The following is a 17,066-nucleotide window of genomic DNA, read 5'->3' on the forward strand; positions in this document are numbered from 1 at the left end:
AAACAGTGGTCAGTTTACCAACAATGTGGTGAAACGATTTCAAAATGACACAACGTAAGAGAAAAAAGCAACAAAATACAAACAAGTTTTTAAACGTGTTCCTGGCTGTAGCTGTCAGCCTTTTAATTATGGTGCCATAATTTTTTTTTATCATATGTTTAGCCACTTGATTTTACATTACATTTCTTCTCTCTTTTTGTGCCTGTGACCTGATATTTGAATTATATGAAAGATTAGGCTAACTACATATATCTTAGAGCTCTGCATTCTCAGAGAACGAGAATTATTAAACATGAAGAATCCCCCAAAGACTCCATTATGTGTAATTAACAGATAAACTGTCATCAGAATCAATAAAACGTGCTAAATGATTCAAACTTGTATATAATTAAGTGTCTGTTTTAGAGCTCAAGCAGTAACTTTTCTTTTTCCCCACATCTCACATTTCTCAAAGGAATAATTGTGGCAACCCTGTTAACCCTTTCCTTGCTTGATTGAATTAGATTTTTAAGTGAGTCACTGAAGGGCAAAGTTCACCTTCACAAATCTGAAAAATATTTCAGAACTCATTAATCTAAAGACTTCATTTGTTTTTCAGTAGACGCAGACGGTGTAAGGATGCTTTAATGAACTGTTAACAGTACACTGAAAGTCTCGAAAGGAGAGCAGTTTATTGTGATTTCTGTATAGTCGACACCTGAACAGAGTCTTAAATTCAGTGTATTTATTCTGCGTTCTTAAAACCTTTGTCATCTACTTTTTTTTTTCCCTTTTGGGAAATATGGGCTTTTTGAGGGCAAGATCATAATTTTAGACAATTTTACCTCCGTAGCACTTAGAATAATACTTTTAATAGATGACCTTTGATAATTGCTGAATGGGTGAGTAAATACATGAATGAGATCATGAATAAAGTAACCAAGATTGTAATCCGTTAAAAGGAAGTCTTCTCTGGTTGCTCCGTTTTGGGAGGAAAAAGGAAACCCGCACCTTTAAATAATGGATTTTTTCATAGTCATTTCCGTGTTCTAAATCCATATTGGAAATCGTCTACTGTAGGGAAATTTAGAAAAAAAAATAGAGGTTTTGGAAATGTAAAACACTCGGAGCAAATTACAGCTTAGAGCTTAGAGAAGTTGCCCCAGATGGGTTTGGGTTCTTATTGACGTGGTTCTGTGTCTCGCTTGTTGCACAGACTCCATGCACATCGAAGACGTGGAGGCCGTTCAGAAGCTTCAGGACGTCTTACACGAGGCGCTGCAGGATTACGAGGCGGGCCAGCACATGGAGGACCCGCGCCGCGCGGGCAAGATGCTGATGACGCTGCCGCTCCTGAGGCAGACCTCCACCAAGGCGGTGCAGCACTTCTACAGCGTCAAGCTCGAAGGCAAGGTCCCCATGCACAAACTTTTTTTGGAAATGCTGGAGGCCAAGGTCTGACTAAAAGCTTCCTGGGCCTTCCTGTCCTGCACGCCGAAAAAGGGAAAATAAACCCCAGAGTGATGTCGAAGAAACTTAGAGTTTAGTTACCAACATCCAAAATCCACGGACTGCACTCATCACTTAGCAGCAAGACTATGAAGCAGCTTCAGATCCTCCGTATCTTCCCGATGAGTTTCTTTCTCCCTTTTCTCATCGTCCTTCTCCCTTCCCTCCCTCCTTGTTTTTTTTTCCTCCCTCCCGTATTCATCCTCTCCCTCATTTCTTGGCTTCCTTCATTACTGGTTCCCTTTCTCCTTCATTTCCTTCCTTCCCTCCGCCCTGCCTTCCTCCTCTTACTCGCCTCCTTCTCTTTTCTTGTCCTTCCCCTCTCTCCTAAATTGAAAATATCTCTAGTTGTAAGGCCGTTGTCCCCTTCCTTGCCTTTCCTTTTCCTTCCTTCCTTCCTTCCTTCCTTCCTTCCTTCCTTCCTTCCTTCCTTCTGCTGCTGCTGAACTTTTAAAAGAGGTCTCTAACTGAAGAGAGATGGAAGCCAGCCCTGCCAAAGCATGGAGATCCATACTATGGATACCAGTGAGCTTGTTGTGAACCATACGTCCCCAATGACTAAGGAATCAAAGAGAGAGAACCGACGTACCTAAAAGTACAGTGCAACCCAGACACATTGACTGAGTGCAGTATTAGATTTCACGGGAGCAGCCTCTAATTAGACAACTTAAGCAACGTGGCATCGGCTGCTTCTTATCATTGCTTTTCCATCTAGATCAGTTACAGCCATTTGATTCCTTAATTGTTTTTTCAAGTCTTCCAGGTATTTGTTAGTTTAGCTACTATGTAACTTTTTCAGGGAATAGTTTAAGCTTTATTCATTCATGCAATACTAAAGAGAAATAAGAATACTGCAATTTTGTGCTGGCTTTGAACAATTATGAACAATAATGAAGGACAAATGAATCCTGAAGGAAGATTTTTAAAAATGTTTTGTTTCTTCTTACAAATGGAGATTTTTTTGTACCAGCTTTACCACTTTTCAGCCATTTATTAATATGGGAATTTAACTTACTCAAGCAATAGTTGAAGGGAAGGTGCATATTATCACGGATGCAATTTATGTTGTGTGCCAGTCTGGTCCCAAACATCAATTTCTTAACATGAGCTCCAGTTTACCTAAATGTTCACTGACACAAAGGATTAGATTACACCTGCAGTGACTCCGGGTAGTCACGTGTATAAAGCACTGCCCGTGGAGTACAGGTCCGTAGAATGGTCAGGAGTGCACCTCTCTACCTGGGAGGTACGGTTGGCCATATGATTTCTAGCTGCCGTGGTGGTTAGGAATGGGATACTGCCTGTTTGCAGAGTTACAGACCTTGTCTCAGAAGGAGCTGTGAGCCAGTATTCATTTAAGAGGCAATAAGGCAAATGCCAGAATTTGAAAAAAAAAAAAAAATCATCAAAGACAGCAGACGCCTGACCAAATTCTAAAACTGAATCTTATGAGTTTATTCATTTAGGAATGTTTGTTTAAATTAATCTGCAGTTTTTACCAAGAGCTAAGCCAATATATGTGCTTTTCAACCAGTATTGTCACAGCAAGAAAGTCAGTCAGGTTCCAGACTGTTTAGAGGTGTAATCTAATGAAGAAATCAATTAGATGCCCCCGAAATCTACAGTCGCTGAATAACCAATAAACAGTAACCTCCATCAAATGCTATACCAATGGACCAGTGTTAGTAGCTGCTCCCTGTACTATGTGAACAGTCTTATTCTATGTACACAGATGTAATTAAAATTGTAATCCTAACAAACAAAAGAAATGTAGTTCAGCTTTTCAATGTTTCATGTTTGCTGTGCTTTTCTGAATTTTATGTTGCATTCAAAGACTGTTGTCTTGTTCTTCTTGTGGTGTTTGGATTCTTGTGGTGTGTGCTTTTAGACACAGGGTAGAATTAGAGACAATATTGGATGTACAATTCCTCAGGAGACTACAGTAGTATATTCTATTCCTTACCAGTAATAAGGTTCTTCCTAATAATAATTAAGAGATTGAAACTCCAAACAAGTACTCATTATGAACAGATACACATCGAAATCATAATAATATTTTCAAAACAAGGAATAATTTCTCTAATGGTTTATTATAGAATACCAATGTATAGCTTAGAAATAAAACTTTGACTATTTCAAGAATATAGATAAGTCTAATTTTTAAATGCTGTATATATGGCTTTCACTCAATCATCTCTCAGATGTTGTTATTAACTAGCTCTGTGTTGTTGCAAAACTTTTTGGTGCGGACACGTTTCCAAAACTATTGCTACTTTGTGTGCTTTAAACAAAATACCTTGGGTTGATGTTTCATCAGCCTAGTGCTAGGAATACTGTGTATCTATCATTAGCTATATGGGACTATATCGTAGATTGTGGTTTCTCAGTAGAGAAGTGACTGTAGTGTGATTCTAGATAAATCATCATTAGCAATTCATTCAGATGGTCAATAACTTGAAATTTATAGCTGTGATAGGAGTTCAGAAATTGGCACATCCCTCTAAAAATAACAACAGAAAATACAACTCCTGGGAACAAAAGGTGCTGATTCTATAAGATTATTTATATATGTAAGTATTTAAAAAGATTATTTTCCAGAAAGTTTGTGCAGGGTTTAAGTTGCTACTATTCAACCACACTATATATAAGTAAAATATATACAATATAGACATTGTTTTCACTGTGTCACATTAAAGTACTTGGGCTTCAGAACTCAGAGCCAACCAACTGAAAACATGAGATGGAGATGCGTGAAAAGAATCAAGTACAAATTTTAGTTTTCAGTTTAAGTGACTCTCGGCATTGCAGAGAAACACGACTTAAAACGTAGACCTGAAAGAACTGCACGGGCTTTAGGGTAAAATGCTCATCTTAAACCTCGCTCGAGGTGAGGTTTTTCAAGTTTCAAGCAAGACCATTTACTTAATGTGAAGTTTTGGAAAGTTATAAAAGTGTATGTTTTCGCCGTATGATTTAAATTTTTATTTTGCTTCTTTTAGGTTTGTTCTTATTTAAAGCAATAGGATCGTGTGACTACCTGTAGTTACACTTGTGTTTCAATCAGATCAGATTGTTGTATTTATTCCACTATTTTGCATTTAAATGATAACATAAAAGATATGAAATATTTAAAACTGCTATTTTTCTTATAGAAGAGAAAATGGGTGTTGGTGATTGTATTTTAATTATTTAAGCGTCTCTGTTTACCTGCCTAGGAAAACATTTTATGGCAGTCTTATGTGCAAAGATCGTAAAAGGACAAAAAATTTAAACTGCTTATCATAATCCAGGAGTTGCATTATAGCCAGTAGTAAAAAGAATAATAATAATAATAAAACCATGTCTATAGCTGTAGATGGGCTTCACATCTGTAAAGCAATCAATTGTATATTTTTGTGATGTGTACCATACTGTGTGCTCCAGCAAATGTCCATTTGTGTAAATGTATTTATTTTATATTGTATATATTGTTAAATGCAAAAAGGAGATATGATTCTGTAACTCCAATCAGTTCAGATGTGTAACTCAAATGATTATGCCTTTCAGGATGATGGTAGAGCAATATTAAACAACTTTCACTTTTGATTGCTCTTTTGTATTGTGTTTCTTTTTTGTTCCCCCCACTAAAGAACCAAATCAATAAACACTGCCCTTTGTTGTTTCCATTCAAAGAGTATCTCTGAGTACCTATTCCCTAAAAATAAAGTAGGAGTTTAAATAAGAGCTATATAAAGGCTTGTCAGAATGAATTCTAGGGTGCCAAGAGACATTTTGCATATTTAAGAGTATGCAAAGTGTCTCATGGCACATTAGAATTCATTCTGACAAGCCTTTATATAGCTCTTATTTAATCTTAAAGCATCTCCACATCATCCTGCATTACTCAAAATCATCTCCTCTATGTCAATGTCATAACAGAAAACTTTCCCCCTATTTTAAGATCATATTAAAACCTGCTAGAGATAACCTATTATTTCCCTCCATCCACAATTAAATCATGTGCTTGCACGGAGCTCGTGGGCGAGCTGCGGGCTCCGTGGAGCCGCGGAGAGAGCTGCTGGCCGGATTTCCTGAATGGGAAATCAACAGCGGAGCATAGAGATCCGTGCGCGCGAGGAGGGGGAGCTGTCTTCGAATTCCAGCGGGTTAAACAGCACAGCTGACAGCAAATGGCCTCCCCTTGCTTTTCTCCCTCGGAGAGGTTACGGCCCTTGTTGCTCCGGGTCAAGCTGCGTTTCCACCGGACCCTCCTGGAGCCATCACCGAGGTGCTAATACGTGCTTTCTTGGCTTCTCTGCCCATCTTGAGAGTATTTCTCACCTTTCCGACCTGGCTGGTCCTCTGGCACAAGATGGGGACACAAAGGCCACTAAACGCACTTGGATTTCGGAGCGTGAGTTTACCTAAATCACCAAGATGCCCTAGCTCGCAGCTTCGCTCAGTTGTCTTCTCTTGTGTTCATGTCCTTTGAGTGGCAGCAGCTCAACATGGGATCCGAGGTGTTTTACTTTGCGTATTTCCAAAGTACTTGGGCAGAACTGACACAATGCAAGACACAAACCTAACGGGAAAGCTGTGATCTTTCAATGAGGTCCTCATTTAAAAATATGTAAGTCACACACAAACGCTTTTGTGAACTTGAATGTCGGGCTTCTCTTGCTGGTTTTTAGAATTCTGAATTATGACAGAGGAACTTTGCTGGTGTTGACGTATTTATCAGAGATGCCTCAGGTGTAAAAGGAAATGAAACAGGATTTTGACATTCTAACATGTTTATTTCTTGGTATATAAACAATGAATAGCTCCTGACAAATGAGTATGTGTTTGTGTCAAGGGATCACTTTTATTTTCACCTGGTGTTTATAGAACTTTTTGCTTTAAGCTAGTGGTTCCCAGCCTAGGCCACAGATTAGAATCACCGGAAGAGTGCTCAAGATTCCTGATGTTCGTATCCCACCCACAGAAGACTGGGGTTTGTTGTGGCCTGGGCTTTTGAACAGTTCAAAAAAAAAATCATCTCCAGGGGCACCTGACTCTTGAGCTCAGCTCAGGTCTTGAGCTCAGGGTTGTGAGTTCAAGCCCCATGTAGAGCTCCACACTGGGCGTGGAGCCTACTTAAAAAAATTTATACATGTATCATCGCCAGGTGATTGTAATGTGAGGACAACATGAGAAAATGATGCTTTAAATCTTTGCATGTTACTCAAATAGGCCAGGAATGTCCTAAGAAATAAAAATTTCTCGTATATTGGCTCTGAATTTTTGTGAGAGTCTTAGGGTATTTTTTTTTCTAATACCATGACAAAAAGATTCAGCCTTGTTGTTAATTGCAAGGCCAATGAAATGCACCTGGATTGTTTTGACCACCACTTCTCCCAACCCCTCCCCACACACTGCCTGGTCCTTTCTTCCCATCCATCCTTCCCTGGTCACAGGCCGAGGGTGGGGGGCACATTCTATCTGATGACTCCCAAGGCATATCTTCTGGTTATGCCCCATCTGAAAGTAGAGATACCCACTCAAAAGCTTGTGCAGTATATCTCATGATCCCCTTTAAAAAAAAAAAATCCTCATTTGACTCTTCCGTGTGCTTTAAAATGAATTTAGGCGTGGCTCAAATACCTGTTTTTCTCTACTAAAAACCAAAACAGAAACAAAATTCTAACAAAATTTATTTCTCAGAATGACCTCTCTTACCTACGTTTTCCAAGTTGCAGAGTTAGATAAGTAAGAGGTGGAGATGAGAACGGAGACAGAATATTTCACTCTTGGGCCTATGCAAAAACTTACGGTACACTTTGCTTGTTGCGAAGTTTAGTTTGTGATTAGACTGGAAGAGAAAAGAGATCTGTTTCAGTTTCTTGTTTCATCCATGATGGTTTACATACTGAATGGATATTTCCACGGTCCCATAGATACCAAAGTGTTTAAATCAGTGTTTTGGGCCCTTTCGAATCTGGAAGTCTAGCTTCTTGGGCCTCTTGGTAGGGTGGAAAAAACACAATGAAACAAGTAGCAGCAGATTGATTGCCCCCCTCATCTTATTATGAAACAAAACAAAAGAAAAGAATTTCAAAATATAATCCCCCTTTCCCAGGAGTATTTGTCTTGTTCTCCATGAAGTTAAAGGTCTGAAATAATGTGCCCATCAGGGGCTCAATGTTGCATGTCCATGCCAGTTGGTCCAAGGGCTTGTTATGATGGTAATGACCTACTGAAACGTGAGCTTGGATTGCAACAATACAATTGCTACCAGCTCACCCGCTGGGAGAAATATTTTATTATTGTCAAATGTCCTCCATAGAGATTTGTTTTGCCAGTTTCTGTTTAAATTAAATTCAAAGCAGAACTGCATTACTATTTCTCTGGAGTATGTTTGAGATAAACAACTAGTCTCAAATTTTAGGATTCCTGGCTAGTTCAAATTTGTTTATTAGCAGAAAAATTACAATAGGTGACACCATAGCTGCAGGAATATTATGATTGCAGCCTCACGAGGGATTTACGTACTAAGTCTGTGACCTAAAAAAAAAAAAAAGAGAGAGAGAACTCCCTATTTCATTACCGATGCCAGCCAGATTAATAATTAACTATACCGTCAATTGTACAACCTTAGAAAAGATGTCCCAGTATAGTACTGCATTGCCATAGCAAGCCACAGAATTTGGGCTATGAGAAATTTTGCCCCAAGTAAGAAGTGTTTGTAAACTTAAGGTCATAAATCAAATGTGTGTGTGTGTGTGTGTAAAAATATTTTTAAACAGCAGCATGGTATAAATAGCACAGAAGCCCAAAGCATGAATTAAAATGCTCTTTGAGCATAATATACTTTTACCAATATTATTTTTAAAAAGAAATGTCCAAGAATATACGGAATTCCCGGGATCATTTTTGCCAGAAGCCCTCTAATGCAGCTTTGGCCAAGGATCTTCTAGCAGCAAAGCTCAGTTGATACAAATGTTACATGCAGTAACGTTAGCATGGGGCTCACGCTACCGAAAAATGCCTGTTACCTTTGTGAAAAATCACAGAGACCTGTGTGTCATAACGGACTGAACTTTGGAGAGCTGGTTTCGGGAAACGCAAACAAGCTGCTGGGGCGGGGGGGTGACTAAGGACCTAACAGGAAAACATTTCAGACTAGCAGGAGCCTTAAATCACACTATTCACACTCCAGTGCCATCCGCCATGCTCAGTCGGATTTCACAGTTTTGTGGGGAAGTGAGGAACTGTCTGCTATTAAAAAAATAACCGCACAGAAAACTAACGTCAGAAGAGCAGTTTCTAAAATGGGGGCTAGAGCTATACAAGGGTTGGGTTTTTTTTCCTTTTAAACATGTGGTTTCATATCCTTACAAATGAAAAATACTAAACATTCATGGTAAAACAACAACAACAATAACACCTGCAGATCCTTTTGTATTAGTCTGAGATTTGTTATCTCCACTAGACTTATATTTCGCCTTGGTCTTCTTCCTTTCGTGAACAAAATGAATTGACTAGCCCTAAAGTATCAACTCTATGCTTTTAAATCAAAACAGATATATAGACCCTATTTTTAAGGATATGTATGGCAAAAATCCCTTCCTCCACAGAAATAAAGCTGTAGGTGAGAATAATTTCCAGGCTGGATAAGAAGTAAAACGATGTTTCGATATGATGATGTTTTTACACGGAAGGAATTCTATACCACGTGACTCCCTTGTTGTTCTGGTTTAAGAAGATTTGGTTGTGCTGAAGTAGACTAGGGGTAACGATGAAGAGATGCAGTTTGCCTTACTAGTTTCATGCATGAACTTTGAGTCAGTTATGCGTGGGTTCAAATCCCAGCTCTGCCACTAATCAGCTATGGGACCTTGTTACTAAAATCTATTCAACTTCAATAAATGGGGATATATATACTCTCAAGTGATGATTATTAGAATTTAGGTAATTTAAGTAAAATATCTTGTATTCATTATGGTGAAGATTTTTTTTTTTCCTTTCCCCAAGAGAGGCTGGCTCAGATTCCAGAATGATCTGATCGAGACTGGGAGGAAAAGTCATTAGGGCAGGGGGAAATGTTTTGGATCCAGATGCATAATGGCGGCTTTGGGGAGCCTCTCTTGAGTGGGCAGCGCTGAAGTAGTACAAAGTCAGCGTCGATGTGCCTATGCACAGCATAGGTCTGCCTAGAAAGCAGTCATGGACATAAGTATGTGTTGGGCACTATACTAGTTCTTTGAATGCATTATAAAATTTAATATTCCCAGCAGCTTTATGGGGTAAGTACTACTAATATCTCCGACTCACAGATGAAGAAAAAAAGGCTCCAAGAAGTTAAATGACTCTTCCAAGGACCATCTAGTTAGTACACAGTCTGACTAAATTTGAACCCAATTTGTTTAACTCCTGAGACTAATGTCTTAAAACATTAACTCTGTATTCAACAGTTTCTCAAGATCGGATAGTAGATAAATACATCCTTTTTCTTATTTGGACTTATGGGACACAAGACTGGATTAATCCTATTGCTCTGATCAAGGAATACTGTCCTCCTCCCCTGGCAACTAGTTCATTCCCCTCCCCTACCATAAATCTCCCTGTGAATCTTTGGAAAATACATAATGTTGGTTTGTGTGCATAAGATTTTTATATACGGAAATTATGCTGTGTTGACTGTCTTATTCTGTTTTCTTATTTTTTACTCTGCACTAGGTTTTTAAGACTTATCCATGTTTTGGGAAGAAATCTGTTGCATAGTAAACCATTGAAGTCACATATCACATTTTATCTGTTCCCTTTGTGATGAATGATAAGGTTGCTTTCAACTCCTTAATACAATCAATAATGCGATGAACATCTTGGGGTGTTTTCCCTTATGGACCAATGTAATTATTTTTCTAAATTATATGCCCAGGAGGGGGCTACTGAGTTATTGACCATTTATATGTTTATTTTTACTACAGAAATTATTCTGCAGAATTAGAGTAGTTTGAACTCCCAGCAGCAGTCTGTTTGGGTTTTATTTTCCTTCAGCAGCATATGATACTGCTAGTTCTTTACTAATTTGATTATTTTAAAATTAATATATTGTTGTTTTGACGTAAGCTTCTCTGAACATCTTATTCTTATACCAGATCAGGCCCTCTTTTCTGTGAACTGACTGTTGATAACCTGTTTATAAAGAGCAAACTCTTTTTTTCTATTGGGTGCTTATAATTTTCTTGTTCATTTGCAGGAACTCTTTGAATATGCCAGATATTGATCCCCATCAGTTTCAGGTTTTGCAAATGTCTTCTAGTCAGTCATTCATCTAGTAACCTTGACCTTTGTCTTTGTTCATTAGAAATTATTCATTTTGATAAAGTCATGTTAATCAGTTTCATCCTCATGCTTTCAGAGTTAAAAGTATATGTTTCTGTGGGGCGCCTGGGTGGCTCAGTTGTTAAGCATCTGCCCTCGGCTCAGGGCGTGATCCCAGGGTCCTGGGATCGAGCCCTGCATAGGGCTACCTGCTCTGCTATGAGCCTGCTTCTTCCTCTCCCACTCCCCCTGCTTGTGTTCCCTCTCTCGCTGGCTGTCTCTCTGTCAGATAAATAAATAAAATCTTAAAAAAAAAAATATATATATATATGTTTCTAACTTTTTTGCAATTATTTCTATGGTATAAATTTCACATGTAGCTCTTTTATAATCTAGTTTGGATATCTTTAATGTGATATAAGAAACTTTATTTCTCAACTTCCTTGTTCCCTACCAATGTGTGATGTCACATCTATATTATACCAAACTACCACATAAAAAAGTTTATTTCTTGATTCTTTTTTATTCTGCTCTTTGGACAATCTTTGTTATTGACACAATATTATATTTTATTACTATATTTTACAGTACTATTACTATGTTTTATTAGTATATTTTAATACTATATTTTATTATTTTATTACTATAGTTTTGTTGTTTGCCTTAATATCTGAAAGAATGCATCTTTCACTCACCCACATACACTTTGTCTTATTTTTCAAATTCTTGGATTTTTGGAAAACTTTATTCTTTCTCATAAATTTCAAAATGCTTTTTCAAGTTTTCAAAATGATCCCTCTATAAATCTTATTAGAATTTTTAATGTAGAAGTTAAATTGGAAGAAGTTAACATTTTTATAAATCAAATTCAATGAACTTTTCATTTTTTTCATATTTTCTTTTATTTCTTTGTAGATATTTTTAATTACCTACATAAAGGCTTATTTTTTTAAGTCAAATCCTCGTGCTTTATAGATTTGTAGCTACTGCCAAATACCAGTATTTTCCGTTGTATTAGTGAGTTGTTCATTTTTAAATAAAGGAATGCTCCTGCATTTTGCATATTGATCCTATACTTGGGAATTTGCTGAATGTCTCTATTGTAATCAGACCTGAATTTTCAACAGAAACGATCTATAGTCCCTCTAATTTGAGACTGCAAAAGGATTGGCTTATTTCTGAATCCATCTCTTTCCCACTGTATCTTATACTGTTAAGAGCAGTCAACTCCAGCTTCTGGGATTCTGACTACAAACCGTATTTCCCAAACCCATAAATCTGTTAGATTCATTTTCTTTCCTCCAAGTTACTGAAGGCAAAACTTTTACAAATGGGTTGCCAGCACGTAACGTGAACCGCCATTTGTCAGCCTTCAATAACATTTTTCAGCTTTCTATAAAAGTTTCCCGCCTTTGTCCCCAAACCACTTCCACATATTTTAGGTTTTCAGGTTTTTAGGTTTTCATTATGGCAGCAACACCACTTCTAGATACTGATTTTTCTAGCAGTCAGTTTTTGTTGGGTAACAACCACGAAACCTCAGTGTAAAAATAAGATAGGTACTTCTTTCTTGGCGGTGGCTGGCATGTCTAGCTAGGGCTCGACTGAGGAGCTCTCCGTCCACCTGTGGGTCTGGGCGGCTCGGGTCAGCCCCTCCTATCTCACTCTGGGGTCTGGGCCGAAGGGCCAGCAGCTACTTCAGAAGATGCTCTTACCATGATGGTGGCAGAGGGCACAAGAAAGCAAGTCCCAATGTTCCAGCACGTTTCAAGCTCTTACTTGTCTCATGTCTATTCATCTCCCATTGGCCAAAGCAGCTCATGTAGCCAAGTCCAAAGTCAAAGAACAGAGCAACACACCATGCAGTTTTGTGGAAGAAACTTCAGAGGGGCATGGCAAGTGGTGTAGACATAGGCAGGAGTAAAGAAATAGAAACCATAATTTAATATACCATACATGCTTTGATAATTTCTTTCCAATTTTTAATTCTTTAATGACTGTATCCAAAGCCACAATTTTCCTCTAAATACTGCTTTAGGATTATTCCACAAAATTTGACATGCAGTGTTTGTGCTGGCATTCAGTTCTAAGTATGCCACAGTTTTTCTTATGATTTTTCTTTCTGATTAAAGGCTTTCTCGTGGCATGTTATGTATGTGTATCTATTTGCAGGTATATGTTTTTAAATATTTGTTTTAAATATGTGCTGTTATTGATTTCTAATTATATTTTGTTACTGTCAGAAAACATATTCTGTATGAGGCTGAAACATGGAATTTAGTAAAGCTTGCTTTGTGGCTAAGTTACGATCCAATTTTTGAGGAAGTTCACATGCTCAAAAAGAGTATGAATACTCTCAACGGTGGGTGAAATCTTCATTTTAGCACATTATTGTTAATTAATATTGGATCACTGTTTATTTTTATCTGTTTGATATTAGAATTTCTTAGAGGAGCATGTTAGAATCGCCAGTTATAATTATTGATTTATTTGTATCTTTGTCAGTTAAGGCTTTATATATATTGAGTCTATACCGTCAATGACATATATGTTCATTATCTTCATGACATTTTAATCCATCATTTGCTTTAATAGTAAATATTGTTTCTTTTAAAATATTTTTAAACATCGAAAGGGCATAAAACATAGATATCCCTTAAAGAATTTTCATGAAGTTAATGCCCATGAAAGTACCAACTGAATCAAGAATTAAAACATTGTGAATTTCAAAAACATCACATCTCTGCCCCTTCCTTAGAACGAAGATGGTCACAATCTACTTTTTCTTCTAATTGTACATCTCTAAACAACATAGTAGAAGTTTGTCTGTTTGTGACACGTATATAAATTGAATCATACACCACATAGCATTTCGTGACTAGGTTCTTTGAATCAACATCACTCTTGAGAAATTCATCCCGTTGTGTTTCATGGTAGTTTGTTTATCTTCAGTGCTATATACTACTGTTTATTTTTCCAAATGATGGATATTTGGGTTGTATATAATTTTTGCTGGTACAAATAATGCTTCTGGAAACTCGTTTGCTATACCTCCTGGCTTATACATACATACATTTGTTACTATGCTCCAAAGGGTAACGCTGCTATATCATGGGGCCTGTGCACATTCAACCGTAGGTAATCCTGAACTATTTTCTAAAGTGGTTATACTAATATACTTTCCCACTAAAGTTTGGGAGAAAATTCTAAAAGTCTGAATGTTATTGCCTACTTTCAAATTTTGTCATTGTCACGACTATGTAGTAGTATTTTATAATGATTTTCATTTTGCAGATGACTAATAATATTGAGCAATTTTTTTATACTTTTATTAGCCCTTTGGATATCTTATTATGAAGTTTCTGTTCCAGTCAATTGCCTCATCCACATTTCTGATGATCTGTACTTATCGCTTTGTATGTGTTTTTAATATTTCGTAGGTATGAAGCATTTGCGGGTCATATGTATTGTAAATACATTCTCCAACTCTGTGACTTGCGTCTTCACCCTCTGAATGCTGTCTTTTGATGAGGACATTCTTAATTGTAATATAATCCAAATTATCACTCTTTTTCTATAGTTTGTGCTTTTAGTGTCCTACTTTTTAAAATGTTTTGTTTCGTTGAGGTTATGAAAATACTTCCAAACATTGTCTTTAAAATTTGTATTGTTTTACCTTTCTCTTTCAGTTGTTCAAATTATCTGGAATTGATTTGTATGTATGACAAGAAGTGGAGGCCAAGTCTTCTATCTTTCTGTTTATCTCTATGACCCTTCAGTTGTGTAAACACCTTTTACAGAGAAGACTGACCTTTGTCTACAGCTCTAGAGTGTCACCTTTGATACACACAGGTCTGTTTCTGGGTCCCCTCTTCTATTCATTCACTTGCCAATCTTTGTGCCAACCCTGCACATTCTTAATTACTTCCTATAATACTTAAAATAAGGCTTGATAGCTGACAGAGCCATTCCGCTTCACTGTTGTGTTTTTGCTAAGTATCTAGTCATTTAGCCTTTCTCTATAAAATACAACATCATCTTGCTAAGTTACACACACACCTGTTAATATTTGCATTGAGATGGCATTAATTCTATAGATCAATTTGTAGAAAATTTATATCCATGTTACATTGAGACTTCAGTTCATGAGGATAGCACTCATTTATACTTTTCTTGAACGTTTTTGTGCTTTTAATAAAACGGCAGCTTTAAAACAGTTCTTATAGCATATACATTATAAGTATATGAAATACTTTGCTACTTTAATAAAGGATATATGTCTATTATTACTTTTTAAATATTCATGTTGTTTTTTGCTAATATATAAAATTAAAATTGATTTTGTATATTTATTTTGCATCTACCAACCTGGATAAACTTACCAACTAATTCTAATAATTATCTGTTAGATAAGTATTAAATAAATTATTATCTAATGATTTATAGTTTTTATGTACCCAAACATACCTTTCACACATAATTACTGTTTTGTTTCTTCCCTCTCAGTCCTTATATCTCTTACTTCTTGTCTTTGTCTCATTGCACTGGTAAAGTCAGTACTTTATTCCATGTTGAATAAAACTGGTGAGAGCAAGAACCTTTACCTTACTGCCTATCTCAAAGAAAAGGGGTTCAACTTTCACCCTTAATTTCGATGGAAGTTTCTTGTAGACAGCCTTTAACAGACTAAAGATGTTTCCTTCTTTTCCACTTATTGTTAAGAATTTTTATAACGCATGAACTTTGAATTTCATCTAATACTTATTCTTGCACCTACTGAGGTATTCTGTGATTTTTCTCCTTTATTCTGGTAATGTGGCAACATACATTGATTGTTATTTTATTGTAAAACTAATTTTGCCTTCCTAGAATAAACTTAACTCGATCATGGTATATTAGTCTATTTATATATCACTGAATTTGGTTTGTTTATATTTTGTTTAAGAATTTTTCCATCTCTGTTTATGAGCAATTTATAATTTTCTTTTTTCATAATGTAATTCTCAGGTTATGATATAAAGGTTATTATAAAATAGGTTGGAAGAACGGTAACTTCTTTATCTTTTGTGGGAGAATTCGTATGAGAATTGGTCTCAATTATTGTGTTATTCCTTTGGAAACTGCATGGAAGAACTTGCCAGGGAAATCATGAGGGCCTGATATTTTCTCTAGATAAAGTTATTTACTTAGGATTATATTTTAAAACAATTACCGCACCATTCAAATTTTTAAATCTCTTCTTGTATCTCGTTCGTCAGTTTGGATTTTCATAGGAATTTGTGCATTTCATCTATTTTTTCAATTTATTGGCATAAAGTTGGCAGAGTTTCCTCTTATTAATTTTTTTGTTGACTTCAAAGTCCATAGTAGAGTGGTTGTATTAATTTCCTGTGGCTACCGTAACAAATTGCCACAAAACTGCTGGCTTAACAACAGACATTTATTCTCAGGCTAGAAGTCTGAAGTAAGTTTCACTGGCCCCAAATCAAGGTGTTAGCAGAGCTGCATTCCTTCCAGAAGCTCTGGAGGATCATCCACTCTTTTCCTCTTCCAATGATGCGGGGCTGCCAGCACTCCTTGCCTGGGGGCCATATTATTCCAATCTTCAAATCTCTTTCTGCTCCATCTTCACTTGGCCTTCTTTTTTTGTGTTATCTCCCTGTACCTCTCTCTTATAAAGATATTTGTGATGGCATTTAGGACCCACCAGGATAATCTAATACAATCTCCCCATCTCGAGATCCTTAACTTAATCACATCTGTACAAACCCTTTTTCCAAATAAGGTAACATTTACAAGTTCCAGTGATTAAGACCTGCTATCTTCCGGGGGTATTTCTTAGCCTGCTACAGTGGCATTTCCTTTTCCACTAGAAATTCCCTTTACATTGGGTACTTGTATACTCTTGTTTTTTAATCAGTCTCTCCAAAGTTTATGAGTTCTAAAAGTTTTTTCAAAGAGCAAACTGGGATTTTTCCCCCCTTCTATTAGAAGATTGTCATTATGCTAATTTGTTTTCAAATCTTTCCTTCATTATTTGCTCCTTAGATCATCTGCTTTATTTTTTTAAGTTCTTGAAATAGGTGCTTGCTAATTTAGTTTTTCTTGTTCCTTCTTTTCTAATATGTTATGAAATTTCTTCTTTGACAACTTTTGCTCAACTACATATTTTAATATTAACTGTTTAAATTCAAAAGGATTTCTAATATCCTACTCTATTTCTTCTTGATCATAGTTTATTTAGAAGTGTATTTCTAGATTTCTTTCAGGTATTAATTTCTATCTTAATTGCA

The sequence above is a fragment of the Ursus maritimus genome, unplaced genomic scaffold (genome assembly GCF_017311325.1).
Source record: "Ursus maritimus isolate PB19 unplaced genomic scaffold, ASM1731132v1 scaffold_2, whole genome shotgun sequence".
Classification (NCBI taxonomy): Eukaryota; Metazoa; Chordata; class Mammalia; order Carnivora; family Ursidae; genus Ursus; species Ursus maritimus.